The sequence below is a fragment of the Lissotriton helveticus genome, chromosome 8 (genome assembly GCF_964261635.1).
Source record: "Lissotriton helveticus chromosome 8, aLisHel1.1, whole genome shotgun sequence".
In the NCBI taxonomy this organism is placed as follows: Eukaryota; Metazoa; Chordata; class Amphibia; order Caudata; family Salamandridae; genus Lissotriton; species Lissotriton helveticus.
Genome location: NC_136069.1, coordinates 1,370,522,130 through 1,370,547,817, shown reverse-complemented (window position 1 = coordinate 1,370,547,817; position 25,688 = coordinate 1,370,522,130).

The window sequence follows — 25,688 nt, the reverse complement described above, 5'->3', positions numbered from 1 at the left end:
GGAAGAAAGTTGCAGAAAGAGGCAAGAAAAGTGTAGAAATCGACAACAGAGGTCCAGAAAGAGGCAAGAGAGGTGCAGAAAGAGCGACAAATGCACACAAAGAGGTATGAGAGATACAAAAAGGGACCGTAAAGGTATAGAAGAGGAAGAAAGAAGTAGAAAGAGGCAAGTGAGGTACAGAAAGAGGCAAGAGAGGTGCAGAAAGAGGCAACAGAGGTGAAGAAAGAGGCAAGAAAGGTTTGCACACCATTAGTACCAATTTAAAATTCACATATAGCACTAAGTAACATGTGACCATCCCAGCTTTGCAAAGGGCCTTCCACCATACTGTAACACGTGTTGCTGCATTTTTGGTAACATTTCAGCGGTTTGATCTAGAAATAAGTTTTAATACAATTCAACAGATTATGCAGCAGATGTTAAATTATGTGGCAAATGCAAAAAAATTATAATTATGCGAAAATCGGCACAGCCGAACTGTCACATAATTCCAGTAGCAATCCTCATACCTCTGACTAGGTCCAGAAGTGCATCTCTGTTGTTGCTTCCTTTTTGTGTCTCGTTGAGTTCATAGTTTAGGTTCTATGGAAATGAGGAAGACTAAACTTGAGGTTACCACTCCATAACACAGACTAACATGCCACATAATTACTCTCCATAACACTAGGCCTTGGCCTAGTTCATGGTGCTTTGCTTTGCAGAACTCCATGAAGTTACAATAAAACTCGGCGTAGTTCCGTGAGTGTCGGAGTGCAGTGTGAACTGCAGTTTGTGCTGGTATTTCTGCCGCTCAGGTAGAAATACTATCTGAGCGGCAGCTTGCGATCGCGAAAAGTAAGTTTGCGATCGCAAGCGGGTAAAAAACACCACTGAACATTGATAAGCGGGGTTTTCTGCACTCTGCAAGCTCTGTGGAGTGTAGAAAACTCTGTAAACTCTGCGAACGGAGCAAAGCTCACCACCCAAGCCTACATAATACATAATCCGACTCCACATAATTCCTATACACAAAGTACCACATACTTTCTAGCCACATAATTTCACTCACAACATACGACATAATTCCACTACATACAACATACATCCACTCTACTCCAAAAAACATTAATAAGAAACTTTTACATTTACAATGCCAACAGCTCTATCTCTGACAAATGCAAGACCTATTGTATTAGAAATGCTTTTTTAACTAGTAGTCGAGTTTGCAGAGTGGTGGAGAAATGGGTCTGGGCCTCCAAGCAGTGCACAAGAATTTCTATGGGTAGGAGTTAAAGGAGGTACCAGGAGGACTTTTTTGCCCCAAAGTCCCTCAGGAGAAAAGTGGACGTAATCCCCAACCAGTAGTGTGCCAGGAGGCACGTTTGCAGAGTGGTGGAGAAAGGGGTGTGTGGCCTCCAAAGACCTCTTAAAAATCCCACTGTGTGGACTTACTGGGGGAAACATGAGGGCTCAACTACCCCCTTCTATTGCCTCCACTAAGTCCCACACAGTGGGTTTGCTAAGTTCTGATAGCAGGACCCACCCTTTTTGCCCACCTCTCTGGCAAACACGCTCCCTGGCACGCTCTTGGATGGGGATTTAAGTCCCCTTCATTGCTGGTGCTCCTCAAGGTGCCACCTGGCCTATCTGTTACCTCCAGTAAGCCCCACAAAGTGGGATTGCTAAGAGGTGGTCACAGGCTATGCCCCTTTTCTCCACCTCTCACCAGCCCCAAGGCTCCGGTGGTCACTGCAGGCTCCCCACCTGCTGTGGGAGCCTGCATTGCTTTTGGGGAAGGGAAGTTGCTAACATGCAGCTACCTTTGCCCACAAACAATTCTGCTTTGCTTCATTGAAGCGAGAGCAGTTTTCCTGTCTCGTTTCCATGAAGTGAAGCATGGCATGGTGGGAGCAGTGCTCCCGCCATGCCATAGCAAACTGCAATGTCCCGGGGGTGGGCACCCCAGGACATTGCTCGAGCCAGCCCCTGGGGTGGGTGTTCCTATGGCCATGGAGGGGGGTCTGCCCTTTCATCTTGTGCCTATCCCTGGGGAGGTGGTGGTCCCCAGGCCGGGGATCTGCAACTTACCCCTGTATTTAATTGTTCTGTGCCCCGGGGAGGTAGTGGTAGCTGGGGCAGTGTGGGGGGCTCAAGCTCCCCACATTTTAATTAAATATAGCCCTAGGGAGGTGGTGGTCCCCAGGTCTGCAGGGGGCAGGACCCCCCATGGCTTTCATTCAAATAATAAAGCCCTGGGGAGGTGGCAGTCCCCGAGGCTTGGGGGGGGGCACATGCCTTCATATTAATTGATAACCTCCCCAGGGAGGTGGTGTTGCCCAGGGCAGCGGGGCCCCCGCGGGCCCCACATTATAAATAGAAATTGCCCCCAGGTTCTGGCCCACCCGCAGGCTCAATAAAAAAAAAAACTTTTGCCAGATTCGCGTACCCAGTGCAAATCCCACAGAAAATTAAAAAAAACAAAATGATTTTTTGGGCCGGACCCCCTGAGCAGGCCTGGAGGGTGGGGGTCAGGCTGTTTCTACCCTCCCCCTTTTCTTATTTTTTTATCTTTTTTCCTACATTTTTCCTTGTGACTCGATTCAACCAAGTTACAGGATGGCTGCCAACAAACAGATTGCAAGGCTCAAGATCGGGAGGCTTCACGGATCCACCAGGCCCACAGTTGTGTATCTGTAAATATTTACATTTCTCAGGAAGTACTGAACATATTTACACCATTTAACAAAAAGAGTGCACTCTGGACCAAGAGGCACCTTTTTGCCAAATGTGGTGTAACTCCAGGCTGTGGCTGTCAACAGTTTCCTACGGACATTAACATGAAGAAAAAGTATTATGTGACCCCCTTGTTCTTGGCCCCCACTTGATGAATCACCCCAAACCTTCCAACACAGCACCTGAATTGAGCAGGCCATTAGTTTTGAAAAGTTTGCGAAGATTTGTCAAATGGTGCCAAAGATATTGACAAAAGAACAAAAGCTTTTTCAATGGAAACAAGGTCCTAACTATATCTACCTACATACGACTGCCAGGAGGTTATATATATATATATATATATATATATATATATATATATATATATATATATATATATATATATATATATGTATGTGTGGGTGTTTCTTTCAGTGATTTTATACTTTTTTTATTTTAGAGTAAGAAGACTGCACCATTGGACGACATTGGGGTTGGACACAGGGCGGGACCTGCAGCCAGGCACTTAGCCCAACCCACTGTCAACCAACTCACTGCTATACCTAGGTATGGTATTTGGAACAACCCAACCCCCCCACCGACAACCAACCCCTCGCTGTATACCACCTGCAGCCATGTGCAGCTGAGAGTTGGACTTAGCGGGGAGTTGAGCACTGCGGGGAGCTGTACCTGCGGAGTTGGGTGCATTGGGGAACTAGTCGCAGAGCCTCGCTGAGGGGGGGTTGGGTGCAGGATAGAGAATAAGGCGCAGGGCCTGTAAAGGGCCCATACATGGCTATCTATGTGTGACAAAGTCAAGGGTGTCATTTTATGTAAGGGAAACATACTGGCTTTGTAAAAAAGTCACCCATAACTATAATGAAATATATATTTCATAAATTCACATATTGCAAGATTTAATAAAAGTGATTCTTATAAGATATTTTGAATACAGACTTTTAAAAAGCCTTTTAACATTTTCAACGGCACATGGGGCAACACAAAAACAACCAACAGAGGTCCCTGCACTCCAACTCAAGAGCATACATCGCCACCTTGGAGTGCTTTTAAAAAATATGGTAAGTTTTCCTGAGGGTCATACATGTATGGAACCAAAAGATTTTCAGGTTTTTGTATGTTGCTGGGTGCTGCTACAATCCTACAACATTAAAAAAAACTTTGGTAATTCACCTGCCTCTTCTAGGGCCACCACCAGCAAGAAACCTGTTACATGACAAAGGTCTTAGGCCATTATGAGGCCCTGTTTGATAGGAGCAGTGAATAATTAAATGAACAGCTCTTGCCAGTGATTTATTATTATTTTTTTCCTGCATTTTTTTACTATTACAGAGGGCATCCTGGTCCCCTCCTGGGACCTCTATTGCTTTTTCATTTTGTTGGGGACTGCAGGGGAGCCCAGGACCCTTGCTGCCCGGCCAGCTCCCCTGCCAGCACTCATCCTGGGTGCCGAAGCGAGCCGGCAATTCTCTTGTTTTTTTTTTTAAATATAGGGGAGGGGGCATGTGGTTCTCCTCCCCAAGCCAATACTGGTCCCAAGGACCTCATCTCTGAAGCCCACATTCATTTAAAAGGGATGTGGCATGTGGCATGTGGCCCCCCTCAACTAGCCAACACTGGCCTCAGAGACCCCATCACAAAGGGCTAACATTCATTTAAATAGAAGAGGGCATGCACCCCCCTACGAAGCCAACACTGAACACAGGGATGCCATCCCCCATGGCCAACATTAATTTAAAGGGTGGTATGCAGCTACCCTTTTTGAGCCAACACTGGCCCCCACGGTCCCCATCCCTCACAGCCTAAGTTGGGTACCCTGGTCGCAACCGGGGCACCCACAAAACAAAGGTCATTAGCAGTGGTGGATTGGGTGCTCTACCCCAACCTGTGTACAGCAAAATACATCTCACTTTAGCATTTTAAAAAAAATTACAAAATTACTGGAAAAAACAAAAATTAAATGGACGTCATAGTAAGGTGAAAGTGTCAGTTAAAACATACCGTTTAAAATGGACAAAACCACTGAAATTCAACAGATATAGTATTTTCAGTTAACTATATCTTGTGCTATTTGTGCCCTCACCATTCACAACGTTGATATCAATGATGTCATTTCAGATGTTGCAGTGATTTTGTCAATTATATCATAGAACAAGTCATCCATTATGTAATATCTGAGGTGTTCAGCAATGCAAATCAAGGGGGAATAAAGTTTACATTCTCTATCTGCCTTATCCCAAGCAGGGAACACAGCAGTGTTCCAGAGGATGGGCTCTCTGGGACACTGCTCTAATAGGACCCTTGGGATGAGATCCCCAGGGCTGATCTAGGGCTCAGAGAGGAAGCCTAATGCCCGCTCACCATAAAAAAAATCCTTTCCTAACATTAAAACTCATCCCCTGGGGACTGTGTTCCCAGAGCCTTCTTAAGGCTAAGGGAGGGGCTTGCACGCCCCTTCCCCAATAAGCTAATTTTCCCCAGGGGACTGTGTGCCAGGGTCCTTACAAAGGTCAGGGGAAGGCACTGCATGGCCCCTCTCCTAAATATTGATGAACTGGTCCTGGGGATGGAGTCCACAGACCTCAAGAAGGCTTGTGGATGGTTGGCTCTTGCCTCCTCCTCCTCAAAGATCGTAGAGCCGATCCTTCTAGGCCCTGGCCCAGCCAGGGAGGCTTATGAAGGTGCCCATTTTTTTAAACATGACTGACTTTTATATAGATATACAAATAGATAGATAGATAGATAGATAGATAGATAGAGAGAGAGAGAGATAGATAGATAGATAGCAACAGGCATAGTGGCAGTCCCTCCTACAGCATCCAGCTCTTCTTCCTGGCAGAAAGTCCTCAGTCCAGACGTGTTCTTCTTTTGGGGTGTCCAAGGTCCAAAACGTATACCCATTTCTGCCTTTGAAGTAGGCAAAGTGCACAAGTCTGCCTTTCCATGACCTGACTCCAGGCACACTACAAGGGGTTGGAAGCAATACCTTCCATGGACCATAAGTTAGCAGGGTGTGCTCAGAAGTGAGTCCTTTGCTCACTTTGCCACTGGATTCAAGCAAGCCTGGCTGAAGACGGCTGAAATGCCAGAAACCGGTCCTAGGAAGCTTGTTTCTGGTCCAGGGAAGGTATGGCTTGGCAGTTCGGGCTGGACTGTTCCCATGAGGCACAGGGTCAGACTGATTTGCATATGGCCATGTCTGAACTGGTGTGGCAGAGTGGGCTAAAGAACGCTGATGGATTAAACCCAGATCTGTTGACTGGGTGTGTGTGTTTGATTGGTTCAGATGCTCCATCCATCACCACGCCCCTTTTGTACCCCTTTCTAAAAGTGGCATTTTCAAATGCACAATTTAAAAACCAGGTTCAGCAAAAGATGTATTTTTAAATTGTGAGTTCAGAGACCCCAAATTCCAATCTCTTTTTATATTTATTTTTATTATAGTACTACATTCTTTATAACAATAATTAGCACATTTTACAATTCTCATAGTCTGCCCATAGGACCATTACCAAGGTTTACATTTTGGCATGTGTGGTGTACCAAGGTTTATTCAACCAGGCACCATTTGTGTGCAGTAGTGTTCAATGCAATGCAAATGCAAGAGTTACAGAAGAAAGAATTGTATAACAAGAGAAAACAAACCAACAACATCTTGCAGCTGTAACTGGTGACAATATTTCTCTTAAAACATGATTACCAGATATTTTGTTCATTTGCGGGGCCGGGTATCTGCCTGCCATTTGAGGACTATTTAGTCAGTAGAGGGGAGGATCATCCCTACTCAGCAATGCCTGACTTCCTTACATATGGATGATAGGGCTGTCCACAATCTCCGTACATGGCAAAAGGGGGTTGGGTTTTGGTATTTATGTTTCATCTGAATCAGGTTCTAATTGCGTGTTTGGTATTTGGATCCTTTCCAGCAAGTGTCCCCAGTCCTCAAGATCTCGTTCTGCATTCTCCTCCATGTGTACTGATTTTAGATGGCCTTCTTCCACTACACCCCATTCTCGCATGTCTGACAAACATTTGTCTAGTTTTGGGGGGAGGGTTGGAGTCCAGTGTATAGCAATGCATCATTTTGCAAAAATTAGGCATAGGAGTGCAAATTTATGTCATGTACGTGCTCCCTTTTTTGGTGCCGGGAGCTCCCCTTGTAGGCAATGTTTGATGGTTGCTTCTATGTTAACACCGGTGACAGTCCAAATTATATGGACTACCTGGCGCCAATACCTTTGTAGTCGGATACATGTCCAAATCATGTGCAGGAAGTTTGCAGGATCTGTGCCACATCAGGGGCAATGTGAGGGGCGTTCTGGATTAAAATGAGCTTGTGTCTGGCGTGTTAGGTAAGTGCAATGTAGGTAGTGGAACTGAATACGTTTGAACCAGGCATTGCTGGCTACCACCTGCACTTGTGCAAATGTTTTTTTCCACTAACCTTCTGTAACAGGAACTGTTATGTCCTCAGATCACCGGACTCTTATCATAGACATCTCGGCTGTGTTGGTTTCCATAAGGGTCTTATAGATGCAGATGATTAGACCTCTAGTAGACCCCAGATTATGCAGCATCTGGTGGCTTGTCTGGGAAGGAGGGCGATATTTCGCGAACTGTGTGTGATATTTTTATATATTGTAGAACATGCCCTTTGGGATTTGATCCCATTCCATTGCTTTAGCATATGTCAGAAAGGTCCCATTCACATATAAATCCCCAGTCATCGAGCATCTCCCTTCATGCCATTTGGAGATACCCATGACTGATTGGGCTTGACAGAACCTCTGCAACAATCGCAGGAGGAGTTTCTGTACGGTGCCCTGAGAATAACCCTGGAGACCACCTGCTACCAGACCGCCGCTACTTGGCGGATTACAAATGGGCATGTGCTGGGGGCGGTACACCCATCATCAGGTACTTTGGTAAGTCTGGGCCTTTAGTTCTGCCTGCTAGTAGTGTTTATTTATATTGTGCCCCTCCATGTATCACTATTTGGCATACTGCAATAATCCTGCAAAATAGTTAAGCTTAAAGTCTGGGAATGCCAGTCCCCCTAAATCTATGTCCAGTTTTAGTGTGTCCAATTTCACCTACTCTGGCCACTGGCCCATACCTGCAAGACCAGTACTTTATTTAGTGTAGTGAATGTGGAATTCAGGATGTGGAAGAATGTGTTCTGTAGTGGATACAGGCGACGAGGCAACATGACCATTCTAGCCAGTGCAACTCGAAATATGATGGGGAGGGGGAGCTTATTCCAGAAGCGGATTGACTCCTTCAGGTTCACAATGACTGCCCCTATGTTTAGTGCATATTAGTCTTTAGGTCAGTGCGTCACTTGCATGCCCAGATATCGCAAATAGTCGATCTCCCAACAGATCTCCACCGCTGGGAGGTCCTGCACATCTACCTGTGCCAGAGCAGCCAAGGGGAAGATGACAGATTTACGGTGGTTGATGCAGAGGCCTGATATCATTCCCAATGAGTGCCACACTTCTAATAAAGCCGGTATCGCTTCTTCTGGCTGACGGATATAGAGAAGTGCATCATATGCATATAAGGATAGCACATGGGTGCGACCATCAATAGTAATTCACCATCTATCCATATCTCTCCCTAGCCGAATTGCTAATGGCTACATTGCCAGGGTAAATATCAAAGGGGAGAGAGAGCACCCCTGCCAAGTGTCACTCTCAATAGTCATGCTCCCCGATATTTGGTTACCTGTGTGCACATGAGCTCTCGGTCTATGTAAAGCAGCTGGACCCAAGTAATGAACCTGTCGCTAAGTCCCATTTTACTGAGAACCTCCTATAGGTATTCCCACCGTAGGGGGTTTAATGCTTTCTCAATGTTGAGGGCGACTAATGCTGCACTATCAAGACCACCAGCCATTGAGTGTAGCACATGTGAAATGAGGCAGATATTCATGTGTGTTCCCCTTCCTGTTATAAACCTGGTCTTCGCGAACCAGTCACCACTGTCGTGAGGCGAATCACGAAAATCTTGGCTAGTATTTTTGCGCCAACTCTGAGCTTTGACAGGGGCCTGTACAATCCCGGATCCTATGTGTCTCTACCTGGTATTGGGAGCATAACTATTCAGGCCTCCCTCATAGACTGTGGGAGAATTTCTGTTACTTTACCATCTTGTAGTGTCTCTAATAGCCTAGGAAGTATTAGGTCGCTTTACGTTTGGTAAAATTCTACTGGTAGGCCGGATTTACATCTGGTCATGCTCTGCACAGCTTCGCGTAGTTCATCTAACTGAATTGCTGCCCCTAGGGCATCTGCCTGTTCCAATGTAATTCAGGATACTGGTATATGATTTAGGAAATCGGGGTTGGTCGGCTGCACAATCTCTGGGGTTTCAAGGTATATTGTGGCTAGATGGTCATACAAGCACTTGCTAATTCCTACCTGTGTATTTACTGTGGTCCCATCCGGATGTGTTAGCATCAGGATTAGTGGGAGCGGGCGCTCCCTTTTCAGTAACCATGCTAGGAGTCATCCCGATTTATCACCTTCTTTATTTAAAAGCTGCTGATATTACTGCTTGGTGAGACAATCGATGCTGCCCTATATTTCGCTCACCAGGCAGAGGGCCTGCAGTAGGGAGTCATTATGTGGTGTTGGTGGTTGTAGCCCATGCTGTAACCAAGAAAGTTTCCTCTTTCGTTAGTTCTCGTTCTAGCCTGTGTCTCATCCCCCAAGATTGGAAAGGCACTCTCCTTGGATCACCACCTTAAGTGTGTCCCATTCTATTCATCTGGAGTTGGCAGTGGACTAGTTCGAGTTAAAGAATCCTGCAATCATTTGATAAAGTTCCGATTGGAACATAGTGCCCTGAAGTGTACCGGGGCTCAACTGCCAGATGGGTAGCTTTGTTCTCGTTTGAACCGGACCCCACTCAAGCAGTACCGGGGATGTTGTCAGAAAGAAATCGCATGAGTGTACAGGTCTGCACAGCAGCTGTTGTGGCCTTGCCTTAGAGAAGGAATCAGTCTAATCTACTGTATACTTCCCATGCTGGCATGTAGCAGATGTATCCCTGCAAGTCTGGGTGGGTATCACGCCATATATCTACTCATAGTAGGCGACGCATCACTTCCTGTAGGGCTGAAGTCACGTTAGGCTTGCTGTGCATTTTGGCGGGGTTTCTCTCAAGTATACCATCAAGTATACAGTTCAAGTCTCCCACCCATATATTGGGAATTGCTGTCTATGTAATGAGCAGATTTTCAAGTTCCAAGAAAAAAATCACTGTCATCTATATTTGGGATGTATGTGTTAGCAAAACATAACTCCATTCTATCTAATGTGCCATGTATCACTATGTATCTGCCCTCTTTCTCTGCTGTGCAGTCATGCATCTGGAAAGGGACTTGGGACGCTACCCACACCAATGCCCCTCCTTGCATATGTGGAAAATGTGGAAGCTTATAGGTGCCCTCTTCAATTCTTGTGTAGTTCTTTAATTTCAAGATCTAAGAGGTGGGTCTCCCCAACATTACTAATTGTGCCCCTTGCCTGAGTAGGTCTGTATTGCTTCATGAATCAATTAAGCCCCCTCACGTTCCATGTTATAATCTTAAATCATCCCATATGACTGTTTATCCTCACCGACCCTGCCATTCCTGCTCTGTGGCCAGTCACCATCACTCCTGATGAAAAACTTGAAAATCCCCCACAACATTTGACTTTCCCACCCCCCGGCTAAACACTTTATCGACAATACGTGCATTCCCAATCATTTTAACCACCTCCCCCCCCCCATTCTCAGACCCCAACATGACTCAATTCCATTATAACTACATTGGCATTAGGATCATATAACCAATAACACATGGTATCTGGACAGATGCTGTAATCTGAATTCAAACTGTCTGCAACTGTATCACTGATCCACATAAGCATCTAAGACTCATACACTACGCACTCAGTCATCCAAAATTATAATTAGAGACAATGTGGGTTAAAATGTGCCAAGACACAACTGTGGACCACTCAGCACCCCACCTCAGCTCTCGTCCTCCATGCATACTGCCACACTCTTACATCTCATCCATCAGTCCAGTCATTCCACACATTTATCCTTAAAGTATACACTGATTAGCACCCAAAAGTTAGGGAAAGAAAGAGATAATAGACTGAATGTGGGGTAAAAAGAAATAGCTAAGGGAGAAAGAGCGCAGAAGAGTAAGTGAAATGAGAAGGAAAAGAGAGGGGGTGACTCAGGAAATTACAAGGCAAACCCAATGTTACCATATGCAAGCGATAACAAAATGTTTTTAGCAGTTTTTCACTATTAGAACATGTAAAACAAACTAGAACATGTTCTACCTTTTAAAATCACTGTACCCTGCACATGGGGCTGCCTTGGGTCTACCTTAAGGGTTTATTACATGCAATAAAAAGGATGGTTTGGGCCTGGCAAGTGGGTACACTGGTAAAAACAAGGCCATGGAAACCCACAACCTACGTGAAGCACAGCTAAAGACAATGTTGTCTCTGCTAAAGTAAACACTCTTCAATTACGTAAATCCAAAATTATTTGTGTGTGTTATTTAAAAAAAAATCATTTTGAGAAAAATTCAATATACAAGGAGGCAATACTCAGTAAATGTCACTCTCATGCGTACAAACAGTTTTTATGTAAATCATAAGCATTGTTCATTAATCTGACAACAGCCAGCAAAAAACAATATGTTGCCTATTTACAAAATCAAAATCAGAAAATCAATCCCAATGCATTTCGGGTTAATACTAAATCCTTCATCAGGGGATATATATTAAACAATGAATATATGATGAGAAAGGAGGTAAATCACCGTCTCCACGCCACCGCACTCATTGAGTACCACAGAGTTAAAAGGATCCCCAGAGGATTGAAGATTGCCCTAAGACCGATGTTATTCAAATTTAATAAATCATTCATGTCTCGCTGGTATGCGATTTTAATTAAGTGCACCTTGGATCTGATCCTACTAATTATCGAGGAAATGTAATCTATTCTTACTGAGTTGTCACAGGAGATCAGCAAACTCAAGGATGAGATATCACAAAGAATGGAGCAGGAGGATTGGGATAAGGTTCTGGAGGACATCAATAATAAATTGGATATACATGCAAGAGAGATGCATGAGCGAAAGATCGTGAAATACCGAAGAGAGACTATTGATTACAAACTGTATGAGGTGTACTCATCGGCTGAAGCCTATGCTCAGAAACGTTTCTTTAAAAAACCTGGAGCCCCCTCATCTGAGGAAAGCATAGTTAATGATCAGGAAGCGTCCTTACAAAGACCTGCCGTTGGTTCAGTAACACAACAAACCAGTGGACAAAGAGTGGACATGGCAACAACATCCACCACAAAACCGTCTTTTTTAGCAGAGGGTAAATCCTCAAAGTCACCACCCGACAAAACCAATGCACATCAAGACAGCTCACCCATAAGGTGACAAATCAAAAAAGGCGACAGATACAGGCAGAGGTATAAGGAATCTCAGGAAGTACGTTCGTAATGAACATCTTGAATAGGAATTTAAGTACAGAGGAATTAAAGATACTGAACAAAGGTATTTCATTTGTCCCGACGTATACCTCTAACAGTCTGGAATATGAAATATCACTTTTTAGGTTCATGTGGAAGCTAAGATTGAGATGGTTTTTACAGTGTTGTATCTATCAGGGACGCAGGGCAGCATCCCTCAAAGTGAAGGCACGCCAAAAATAGGTAGAAGATTGCACGAATAATCTTTACAGTGTGATTATATTTGTACAAATCAGGTGTGCAGGCCCACTCTCAATAAGTGGGTGCACTTGCCAGGTCGAAATGGCAGTTTAAAACTGCATGCACAGACACTGCAGTTTATATAAAAAGAGAGTCAACTAATACCATTGAGTATAAATTAGTAATTAGCATGAATCAAAACTTGTTGGTCATAGCCAATGCGGTAGATAAATCTTCTTTATTCAAATGTTTTCAACCACATTGAAAACGTGCAGCCAATGTGTTTCACTTTACAAAGGCTTCATCAGGGCTTCAATTGTAAAAGAAAGTACTGAAAGACACCACTACATAAAACACCCATATAAAATCAAGGGTCTACAACACAGACCCCTATACATACAAACAAGAGTAATACCAATCTCATACTAAAAAACAAACAATACAGTTCTGAAACATTGAGAGAACCTAAAATGACAATGAAAACAATGGACATAGTGAAATTGAAAACATCCAAATGTGGTTGGCTCAAAGACATGTATTTGTAAAATACATATGGATTGAAAGTGGAGTGTTTTCTCCGCCTAACTGACGGATGAACAGCAGGTAATGTTGCACTTGCCATCCATAGGTTAAAGCAAATACTGTCTCGAATGAGGCACCCCAGGGACATCCCCTATGCTAACACTACTTTCAGATTCACCAAAAGGCAGAGGAATTTAAAGTACAGTGGAACCACTGGTAGCTGAATACTAACCGCACAAATTAATAAAGCAGAAGACATGCGAACAAACACGGGGCCGAACATTCCACTCAGTGAGTGAATATACAGATACACCATGCGGTTAAGGTTCACCCAAAGTAAACTCTTCTGATAACTAACTAGGGTTCCCTCTATAGATTATCCATATCAATTCCTGTGTGTGGCTACATAAAGTTGTCTCCCACAGTCTTCAATCGTGGTATAGAAGGGTGAACTGCACTCTTTCTGACATCTTTTAAATTGAATACCCCACCCCCATATATAACTAGACCGCTGGGCCTACGGCCGCGTCACAGACCTGGAAATGCGTTTAGAGCACTAGAACACTGACATGCGATGTAGCCACTGCACTCCTTGTAATAGCAAAATGTCTGGTGATGAACGGAATTTATAAACCGTCCCTCCGAACAACTAGGCCACCGGAACGACACATTCATGTGGACCTGTAAGTAGTTTTAAAAAGAGACTAGTATGCATTCACAAGTGATGATGCTAACTACATCCCTCTATCAGACATGAAGCTTATTAGAACAGAGAAGAAAAACACATCCAGAATTAAAGATGGGGAATACATGTCAGATAAAAGTAAATTATATTCGTCAATGCTAAGCATGTCAAGTCTTATTACGAATTGCACCCAAGTTTCAAAGATTTAAGGAAGACATACTCACACCTCGAATATGGAAAAAGGAACAATAATTATATTTGATTGAGATCTCAATCGCCTGATTAGTAAACTTAAAATATAAATAAATAATAATATATCAATGCAGTAATTGTACAGAACAAACCCACGTGCAACTTTGAAAATATATTCAAACATCTCCATCCCATTTGTATTCTTTTCACATCAGCATTGAGACAGAAAGGGTGAGTTTGGGTTCAGTAAGTCTTTTTCATCACATGCTCACATTAACTGTACACACCTGCAATGGAGAAAAGGGAAAGAAAAGAATGAATAAATGAGATAAACCTAAAATATGTAAAAGGAAGGAAGATCCCCAAAAGAAGAGACATTAACCATAAAAATCTTATTGAATATGGAAGATGTCATAATGCATTGTAGTATAACATGTATTCTTCAACGACAAAACTATATACATTCAGTAAAAATAAGAAAACCAGCGAAAAATCCCAAAGGAAGTGAACTTAACATTAGAAACTTACAAAAACCGAGGACCCTATGTATGAAGCCTTTTGGAGGTCACAAACAGGCCAATTTGGAGAACTGATCCGTTTGCAAATGCAAAAAAGGCTTTTCACATGTATCAAATCCAAATTGCGATTCGGAACCTGTTACCGAATCGCAATTTGGGCTTATGATTCGGTATTAGGAAAGGGCGTGTTTAGAGTGTGCCTTCCTAATACCAAATCGCATCGGTGTGTATGAATGTTTTGCAACTGAAATATGGTTGTAAATCATTCACATTTTACCCCCTACTTCAAGTGGTGGTAAACCATTCACAAATGAGAAGGGGTCCCCAAGGGTAAAAGCATTCATTAAGAGTAGGCAATGAACCCACGGAGCACTTCCTGCTCTTAAAAAATTAAAGAAATACTTTTAACTTTTCTTTTTATAAAGCATCCCCTTTTCCTTTAAGAAAAGCGGGCAGCTTTACAAAAAAAAGTTTGCTTTATTAAAAAGCAATCACAGATATGGTGGTCTGCTGACCTCAGCAGGCCACCAGCCCTGTAATTTTTAGGATTCTTTATGGTTCACAAATTGCGACCTGCCTCATTAATATTGATGATGTAGGTAATTTCCGACTCACTGGGAATCACAGAATGTGTTTAACACACTTTCATGCATGCCGTTTTGCGATTTCCTAATTGTGAATTGCAAGGATTCACAATTAGGGAATCCTTAGGGAATTGTGGGAATTAGGAAATTAGGGAATTAGGTAATTGCGACCTGCCTCATTATTATTCATGATGTGGGTAATTTCCGACTCACTGGGAATCACTGGGAACTCACTGGGACTTACTGGGAATGTGGGAATGAATGTGGGAATCACTGGGAACTCACTGGGACTCACTGGAAATGTGGAATGAGGGAATTAGGGAATTGCAGCCTGCCTCATTAATATTCATGATGTGGGAATGTGTGTGGATGTGGGAATCACTGGGAACTCACTGGGACTCACTGGGAATGTGGAATTAGGGAATTGCGACCTGCCTCATTAATATTCATGATGTAGGTAATTTCTGACTTACTGGGAATCACAGAATGTGTTCAACACACTGTTATGCATGCTGTTTTGCGATTTCCTAAGTGTGAATTGCAAGGATTCACAATTAGGGAATCTCAAAACGGTTTCTTCATATATCTACCCATTATTGTATATATAAGATATCATATTGCATTAGAGTATAACAGGTGTACTCCAAAGACAAGCCTGCATATCTTAATTTAATTTAAAGTCTGACAAAAATTGTCTGAGTTCAGTCCATTTTGGACCGCCCTGAGTCTGCATATCCATCTAGCTTCTATTTTCTTCAAACTAGATTCTCTATCCCCTCCTCTGTGGTTCAAAACTTACTTGGTGAATTCCAAGAAATCAGAAGTTCACTCTACTTATTTCACTAGCACACATATGGGATACCAGCGAGTAGGACACATCTTGAACACTGCATGCCATGGTGTTCTAGGATGAGAGCTTGAAGTTGTTGTGCCATGCTGCCCACATACATTCTATTGCAGATACAGATGATAATGTACACCACATAGGTTGACTGGCAATTAATGACTCTTGGCAGTATTGTATGAGAAGCTTTTCGTCCTAATCAAGCCCAAATGGAATACTTGGCATTCACCACAGGTATAGCAACCCAATTGCCTTTTCAACCAGTATTTAGGGTCCTGTGGCTTAGGGAGGCTGTAGCTAGGACAAAACATTTCCCTAATGGTTCTACTTCTTCTGTCGGGCATGGAGGGTATTTTTGAAATCAGTGAGCCAACACCAGCTACCCTTTTCAGTAATGCCCAGTGTTTGTTCAAGATTTTCAACACATCCTGAATCAATCTGGAATATGTAGTGACAAAGGACATCTACATTACATGTCCCACCTCTTAAATACACTGCACGCTGCCCATGGAGCTGCCTCTGGCCAACCTTAGGGGTTTATTACATGGAAAAAAGGAAAGGTTTGTGCTGGCCAGGTTGAAATGACAGTTTAAAACTGCGTACATAGACACTGCAGTGGCAGGTTTAAGACGTTTGCAAGGCTACTCATGTGGGTGGCACAATCTGTGCTGTAGACTCACTACTAGCATTTGAATTACTGGCCCAGGGCAGATCTAGTGCACTTTACTAGGGACATACTAGTGAATCAAATATGCCAATCATGGATAAACCAATCACCAATACAATTTAGACTGAGAGCATATGCACTTTAGAACAGGTTAGCAGTGCTAAAACAAAAACAACAAAAAACTGTCAAAACAAATAAAAGAAAGAAGGCAAAAAGTTTGGGTATAACCCTGCAATAGGGGCCAGGTCCAACAGCTGGCTCCTGCAGCACACACCACAGGTGCTGGCGGGGAGCCGGTAGGGGCCATAGGGTCCTTTGGGCTCCTCTGGGCTCTCCAACATCTGGAAATGTTGTGGATACCCTAGGTGGGCACCAGGTGACCCTTTTGATACCCACTATGGGCGCTGGATAAGGAGCTTTCAGGGTGCTTTCAGGATGACTGTTACATATGCGATGCCATGAAAGCATTTGTAATAAATTGTCAAGTGTAGGTTACCCGATTGTCAAATTGATTTTGCAGTGTGGATAGCTGCTTGTACTGTGCCATTATGGGCTTAGAGATTCTTGTCTGCGATAGGGGCTGTGATGAGGTGTGTAAAGTTGTTGATGAAGCTCTTCTGTACCCAAGTTTAGTTCAAGGGTACATATTTGTACATACATTTTATTTTGTGAGAGGTGGTAAAGACATAGGCCGCACTTTTAGTTGTTGAAAGTGGGCATTTCCCATTGCACACTGGATGAAATATCCAGTTGTGAGATTTGTCAGCAATTGATACGTGGCCTACCAGGTTTGCTATGTATATTCCTACGACGAATCAGATGTCTTCGTTAGTTTTGATCACAAAGCAACACTTTTTGCCTGCTGATCTGCATATTCTCACAGTTCGTTTGTTAGTCACGAATTGGGTGTTATTTCTTTGGGGGTTCATGTTTTCTTAGTTGTTTTTTTCCAGGTATCCAAGTGGTGAGGTCAGACGTTTTTTTTACAATTAGTACAACCTTTTTAATTCCTCAACTGTGTCTTTTTTCTTGAACATTGGTAGTAACCATTTAATTTTGTCTCCCACTTATTTTTATGACTTTGATGCAATTACCAGTGTCCACTAATGAAGATGGGGAATTCGTTCGCCTGCATTAATCATGCAGAGTCCATCCCTGCTATTTGTGTCACTGTTGGCTCATTCGCAAGGTTGGAGAGGACAACGCATTCTGTTATCACCACATCACCCACAACTGCTCTCTGGTGCCTTTTAGAGACATGTGAATGTGGATGAAGTCAAGTAGAAAGCTATATATCACAATATGATTGTGGCCATATAACTTAGATTGAATTGTTACAGGAGCAATTGTGCACCACCATTTCTGTCGACACTGGCACTGGTGCGATTTGGACTGAGCAACAAGTGCAACATTTTACTTTTTAAAATATATGTCGGATAAAAAGAGGTTCTTGTTATTGACATCCACTGAAATCTTGGCAAACAAAATGCATCACCACCAATGCAATGTATGAAATCCTGAAAGGCAGGTGAACAATTACACGAGTGCTGGTGAAATCCATTTAATACAGCCATACAATGTTTTAACATCTGCAACTAACTATTCCCAGCCTTCAGAATTGCAGTTCTAAATCATCCTTTATGTCTGAAGTGCTCTTGTAAAACCGAGCGCATTCATATCCCACTGCCATAATTGGGGCAGCTACCATTGTACTGCTAAAGTATTAGCTTAGGCCTGCAACATCACAATTGAAATAACTGAAGAATCAACTCTCTTGAGTATATTTTCATTTCTACTTATTATCCTGCTTTTCAACACTATGAATATCAATATGTTCTTGACTCTCCAATGGTATATATCTTCTGCATTTGGCTTCATTTTCTCTTTGTGTTGCATTTGAGTGGAAGCCTAATGAGGTGGAAAGTCCTCGCTCAAAGGATTTGTAAATTTGAATAGTCTATCTAATTTAGTTAGAAAAAGTTCGTATTCTGGACACCTCTGTAACTATATTGACAATTTCAGCGAAAATGGGGCAGAATATTTTGAGGTACTGGATTTTACAGTGTATAATCTAACTGTTGCTCAACAAATTACACTTTAACAAATTCTCAAGGTACTTGCCTACCATTCTAACTGGTACAGGTTGAATTTAAAGAAGCTAATGAAACTTTTAATTACAGACTGCTAACAATGAATAGTTCTGAAAAAATAAAACAAGTAAATGACGGCATTCTTGCACTGGAGCTCATTATAAGCTCGCATCAACAATATTTAAGAAGATGGAAGAAATCTCTAGGAGTATCTCATCTTTTATTTAACAAGGAAGAAAAGGAAGAGACAACAGACCCAGTTTGACTAGGCATATGAAGTAAGATTTACTTGCTCTTAATAAATATTTTATTTAGCTAGGAGATGATTGGTTAACTATTGCTTATTTTCTTTGAAACATACATTAATTAGGGAAAACTGTCATTACATTGTGAAGAGATTCATCTTTAAAAAATGAGATCCTGAAAATCAATTAGATGTTATCAAAACAATTTAAAGATCAGTGCGAGATTATTACATTTTTATACTTATATTCTAAAAATATGGAGACGTGGGCTAGGATTTAGTGAAACTGAAGTGAAAAGACGGCGAGTAAACTGCAGGAGGCAATTATGCTAAAGAAAAGGCAAAGGTAGGATTTACATTAATACATTAATACTGAAAACGGAAAATGAGACAGGTCAAAACGGTGCTTCCTTCGCATACTTATATACATGCCAGGAAAATATCAAATTGAACCCAGGACGGTCAACACTGCAGAAACAGGAATGTTTAAATCAGTTATTTTCACAGCCTGTTTCGTAGCTCACATCTTTTTTGGGTTGTCTCATTGTTCAAAGCTTTGTTTAAGCCTTATTGTATACTGTTTCGTACACCATGCCATTCGTCATTTTCCGCACCATTTAAAACCTCCTTCTTTGGGTCTGTTTTGGATGAGTGTGAGTGTGTATGTCTGTATGAGTAACCTACTCTGTGGGGACTGAATCCGTCCTCATAGGGTGGGATAACCTTGTCCAAACCAGACAAACACTGGGGTATATTATCAAGCAGGGTGATAGGCAATTATCGCCGCTTTAGCGGGCGTTTTAGGCCGCTAAGCGGCGATAGTTCTATCGCCCTATTAGCAAGCTGTCGCTAACTGATGTTAGCGACAGCTTTTAGGCGATAGCGAGCGGTTTGGGGCCCGCTTTGTATGTCAGCGATGTTTATCGCTAATGACATGCAAATTGGGCGTACCCAACCAGTTAGCGACTGAAAGCAGTCGCCAACGTTGCTATTGCCTATTAGCAGGGCAGGCGTAGCGATGGAAATATTTGCGCTAAGCGCGAATATCTCCAAATACTAACACCTGCCCAGACCAGTTCTTAGCCATGTTATCCAATGGGAGGTGGATAACATGGCTAAGAGCATTTTGTCGCTAATGCGTGAATATCGCTGTATTCTCGGCGATATTCATGCATTTCGCTGCTATCGTTGGATATTTTAGCACAATGTAGAAAAACGTTGCTAATAGCATGTTTTCTCCGCTAACATATCCAGCGATAAAAAAATCGTCGCTAAGCCTATTTAGCGATAATTATCGCTATAATTATCGCTACTTGTTGGTAATATGACCCACTATCTTTGTGAAAACAAGTGCGTCAGGGGGACCGCTCACTGTAGTGTGTTTAAGTACTTTCGAGAGTGTATCAAAAAACTAAAAGGGCAGTTCTATTTGCCTTGATCAGCTTCATAACATACCCTACTATCAAAGCGCGCATGGACTTAGCATAGTAAAAACACCCTTCGTTACACTCAATGTCAGGTCTTCCTAATAATAGATATGTTATGTTGAGCGTGTGGGGGCGGGGGCAGTGTGCCTGTGTGTGTGTGTTTGTGTGTGTGTGAGTTTGTGTGCATGCCTGCCTGTTTTCTTTAATTCTGAAGAGGAGTTGTTAGATGGTAGGAAGTTATCTAAAAAGGGTGTTCAAATACAAATTATCCATAATAAAAGATGAAAATATTGAAATGTTTTTTCATTAATAGAAAGGCGAATCTCAATTAGAAGTGCATAGAATTTCCCTAGAATTTACCATTTACTAATTTAATGATCTTTGTTTTGATTTTGAGCTACACTTTTAGTCAAAATATTATTTGCATATAAGGCATCTGTGGTTTTATTCATAGATATGTTGTTTTACTATGATTGTTTTTACTTGTGTTTTTTAAGGAATGAATGTATTGATGGTCCATTGATAACAGCATATCTGATAATTTAATTGAAATCTGCCCTCATAAATCACTTTTAACTTTGAATGAAGTAGAGTACTTGTGTACTGGTACATAAACTTTACAATATGAATAATGAAATAGACACAACTGTAAATGAAATACTTCACTTAATTTTATTTCATAGAGACCCTGCTTGCAGGCAGGTCTCCCCCACACCGCCACTCACCACCTGCTGTTTCTACCGTTGCCAGACCCGCTCAACCGCCATCTCCCCCCGCCCCCACCGCTCTCTACCTGGACTTACCGCCGCTGCCTCCCTGCGGCCCCGACCCCAGCACTCCCATTGGCCTCCCCGCTGCCAGACCCGCTCGACCGCCGTCTCCCCCCCGCCCCCCACCGCTCTCTACCCGGACTTACCCCCGCTGCCTCCCTGCGACCCCAGCACTCCCATTGGCCTCCCTGCTCCCGCCTCCCAGCTGCTCCTCCCGCCCAGGCATCCTCTTAAAGTGGCCGAGTGACGGTGTGCAGGAGCGACCTTTGACCCTGCTTGCAGGCAGGTCACCGCCACTCACCACCTCCTGATTCTACCGCTGCCAGACCTGCTCGACCGCCGTCTTCCTCCTCGCCCCCCACCGCTCTCTTTCCGGACTTCCCACCGCTGCCTCCCTGTGGCCCTGCCCCCAGCACTCCCTTGACCTCCCCGCTCCCGCCGCCCAGCTGCTCCTCCCTCCCAAGCCTCCTCAAATGCAGGCCGAGGCACACCTAAAGCAAGCCTGTCTGCGCCCGCCGCCCCAGGATCGCGCCCAGCGCCAGAACCCCTAGACCCTATGAATGCCACGCCACCAGACTCCACTGCGATGCCAGCAGCCTCCACGCACTCAAAGCCGGCTGAAACCACACCTGCTTCCAGGCCGCCCCAAAACGGACCCACGGACCCTTCTCCTGCCACACCTGCAGCTTCATCTGCAACAGAACCTCCAAGGACTGGACCCAACCACCTCCGCTGCATACTCTTCAACACCAGCTCTGCACGCAAACACGCTGTCGAGCTCTGGGATCTGCTCGACACCTCCGCCCCAGACGTGGCCTTCCTGACCGAGACCTGGTGGAATGACTCCTCGGCGCCCGACATCGCCATAGCCATCCCGGATGGCTACAAGATCACCCGCAAGGATCGCACCAACAGAATCGGGGGAGGAATAGCCATCATCCACAAGTCAACCCTCAAAGACGCAACCCATGCAGACGACACCCTCAACACCGCCGAACAGCTGCACTTCCGAATACACACTGACCCCCAACACCACCCTCAGTGGAACACTCATCTACAGACCACCCGGACCCCGGGCTCAGTTCAGCAACTCTATTGCCGACCTCGCCAGCACCCACGCACTCGCCTCTATGGACTACATCCTCCTCGGGGACCTGAACTTCCACCTCAAGAACAACAATGACGCCAACTCCGCCACCCTGATCGCCAACCTCGCCAACCTTGGCCTCAGACAACTCGTCACCACACCCACCCACGCCGTCGGCCACAGGCTTGACACCATCTTCTCCACAGGCTCCCACGTCACCTTCAATCACACCACCGAACTCCACTGGACCGACCACCACTGCATTCACTTCACATTCAAGAAACCAATCACACACCACCGTGCCCAACAGCTGCCTCACCGCTGCTGGAGCAAAGTCACAGAAGACCAGCTGATCACTTCGCTTGCCAAGAACCCACCCACCAACCCCACCAACCCAGACGCCGCAGCCCAAACCTCAGATAGTGGATCGACGACTGCACCAACACCCTCGCCCCGCTCAAGAAGCCCTCCAACAGCCACGCCAACAAGAGAGCCACCTGGTTCACCAACGAGCTTCGGGCCTCCAAACTTGCATGCCGAAAACTGGAGAAGACATGGCTCCACAAACGCACACCAGACAACCGCGCAGTCCACAAGGACACCACCCGCAGACATCACCACCTCATGAGATTAGCCAAGAGATCCTCCTTCAAAGACCGCTTGGATAACAACGCACACGACAGCAAAGAGCTCTTCAGCATCGTAAAGGAACTCTCCAACCCCAGCGCCAACGGCATCCCGCCCTCACAAGAACTGTGCGACTCACTGGCCATCTTCTTCCACCGCAAGATCGCGGACATCCACGACAGCTTCAACACCACGACTGCCCCGACTACGCCAGACTCCACCTCCCCTATGAACACCACCAGCGCCAACAGCCTGACCTCCTGGTCCAACGTCAACGACGACGAGACACGCAAGGTCATGAACTCCATCCACTCAGGATCTCCGTCTGACCCGTGCCCACACCACGTATTCAACAAAGCAGACTCAGACATCGCACCCCAACTATGGAAGGTCATCAACATCTCCTTCAAAACAGCGACATTCCCTGAAAGCTGAAAACACTCCGAAATCAACCCCTTCCCCAAGAAGCCTAAAGCAGACCCCAAGGAACTCTAGAACTTTTGGCCCATCTTCCTGCTCCCATTCCCGGGCAAAGTCATTGAGAAAATCGTCAACATGCAACTAAACCGCCACTTGGAAGAAAACAACATACTGGACCCGTCCCAGTCCGGATTCAGACGAAACCACAGCACCGAGACTGCCCTCATCGCTGCCACAGACGACATCAGGAGCCAACGAGAGAGTGGCGAAACATCAGCCCCCATCCTCCTGGACCTGTCAGCCGCCTTCGACACGGTCTGCCATCGCACTCTAAAGACACGCCTCCTAGAAGCCGGAATCCAAGTGAAGGCCCTTGACTGGACCTCGTCCTTCCTCACCGGCAGAACCCAGAGTGTCCGCCTCCCACCCTTCTGATCCGAAGTCACCGACATCATCTGCTGCGTCCCCTAGGGCTCATCCCTCAGCCCGACGCTGTTCAACATCTACATGGTCCCCCTTGCTCTAGTGGCCCGCCACCACAACCTCAACATCATCTCCTACGCTGATGACACCCAGCTCATCCTCTCCCTCACCAAGGACCCACACACGACCAAAACCAACCTCCACAAAGGAATGAAGGCCGTCGCCGACTGGATGAGGAGCAGCCGTCTGAAGCTGAACTTGGACAAGACGGAGGTCCTCATCCTCGGATCCAACCCCTCAGCCTGGGATGACTCCTGGTGGCCGACCACACTGGGAACAGCACCAAAACTCACCGACCACACACGCAATCTAGGATTCATCCTCAACTCCTCCCTCTCCATGTCCAAGCAGGTCAAAGCCGTCTCCTCCTCCTGCTAAAACACCCTCCACATGCTCCGCAGAATCTACAAGTGTATCCCAACCGAAACAAGAAGAACGGTGACACAGGCCCTTGTCAGCAGCAGACTGGACTATGGAAACGCACTCTACGCAGGAATCCCAGCCAAACACCTACGACGACTACAAAACATCCAAAACACCTCCTCCTGACTGATCGTCAACATCCCCTGCCGCAGCCACATCACCCCCCACCTGAGAAACCTACGCTGGCTCCCAGTCGACAAGAGGATCACCTTCAAGCTCCTCACCCACGCACACAAAGCACTTCACAACACCGGACCAGCCTACCTGATCAGCAGACTCAGCTTCCACACCCCCCACCAGCCAGCTCCGCTCCGCCAGCCTCGCCCTCGCCGCTGTCCTCCGCATCCAATGAACGACCTCCGGCGGCAGATCCTTCTCCTACCTCGCCGCCAAAACCTGGAACACCCTCCCCACCCACATACGGCAGATCCAAGACCTACTCACCTTCAGAAGACTCCACAAAACCTGTCTCTTCGAGCTGTAGCAGCACACTCCCCCCCTCCCTTCAGCGCCTTGGGACCCTTACGGGTAAGTAGCGCGCTTTACAAGCACATTGATTGATTGATAACATTGATGTTGTTTTGTAGATCAGAATATCGACCAACCAGCACATCTGCCTCTTCACCCATCCAAGCCTGCGATAGCTTCAGTGGGTTTGCAAAGTAGCGAACTCTGTGGCCAAGGTTCGTGTTTTGAGGGCCGAAAATGGGTGTATGTCCAGTGACTGTAGCGAGGTGACACAAGTGGGTCCCTTTAGCACTTGCACTCCTTTGAGAGTTTACAACTGCGTGTGAACATCATACCAGTGTATGTGGCACTGATGCATCTCCTTGGCTATATCTACATTTCAAAGAGGGTGCGTGTAATGTGATTTTTGCATGTCCTCCATTTTCAAACAAGGCTTTTGTATATGAGGGTAGCACAGGCTGTGTTCTAATTTTGAAAAAAATTCTGATTGATTAATCCATTTTTCCTTTTTGGGTGAGTATGTTTATGTTCATGCACATGTGAAAATCGCAATATTAGGATGGTACATTGATGTAACATTTACTTGATGTGCATTTTATTTACTTTTTTCTATTAAATAAATAAATAAATATGTGTGTGGCTGACGTGTTGGCAGTTAGGAATTTTGCTTTTGCTTAAAAACTACGCTACAGGGCGTGGCTTGAGCGCCGCACAAGATGGCGGCTTGACTGCGGAGCTCCGGACATCGAGCGCCGACACCAGCAATTTTGTCATCATTTCCTGCACCTTTATGGACGCCGACTTCATTTTCTTGCGTCGGAGCATGAGGTGAGCAGATTGACACCACCTGCGTCCCTCTACTCCGTCTACATGCATATTCTTCGTGACTGACGCGGTGCGCTTTCCGGCGGCCGCCATTTCCTTTCAACTTCTGCCGCGTCTTCAGTCTCTGTCAGCGGAAGACCTACGCCACGGTACGGTGCTTTCCTCATAAAACCCAAATACAGCAGCAAAGATGATATGCGCACTGTTGGTGTTCCTCCTCAGCTGAAACCTCCCGTTGGCGTTTTTCAGCCTTTAATGCCCCTTTTTCTTCACGCTGAATAACGTTTTCAAGCTGAGTTCTTCATTTAAGCGCCACTCTTCACTGGAATTTACCGAACAGGCTATCACTTGTTTCTGTCTACCCTCAA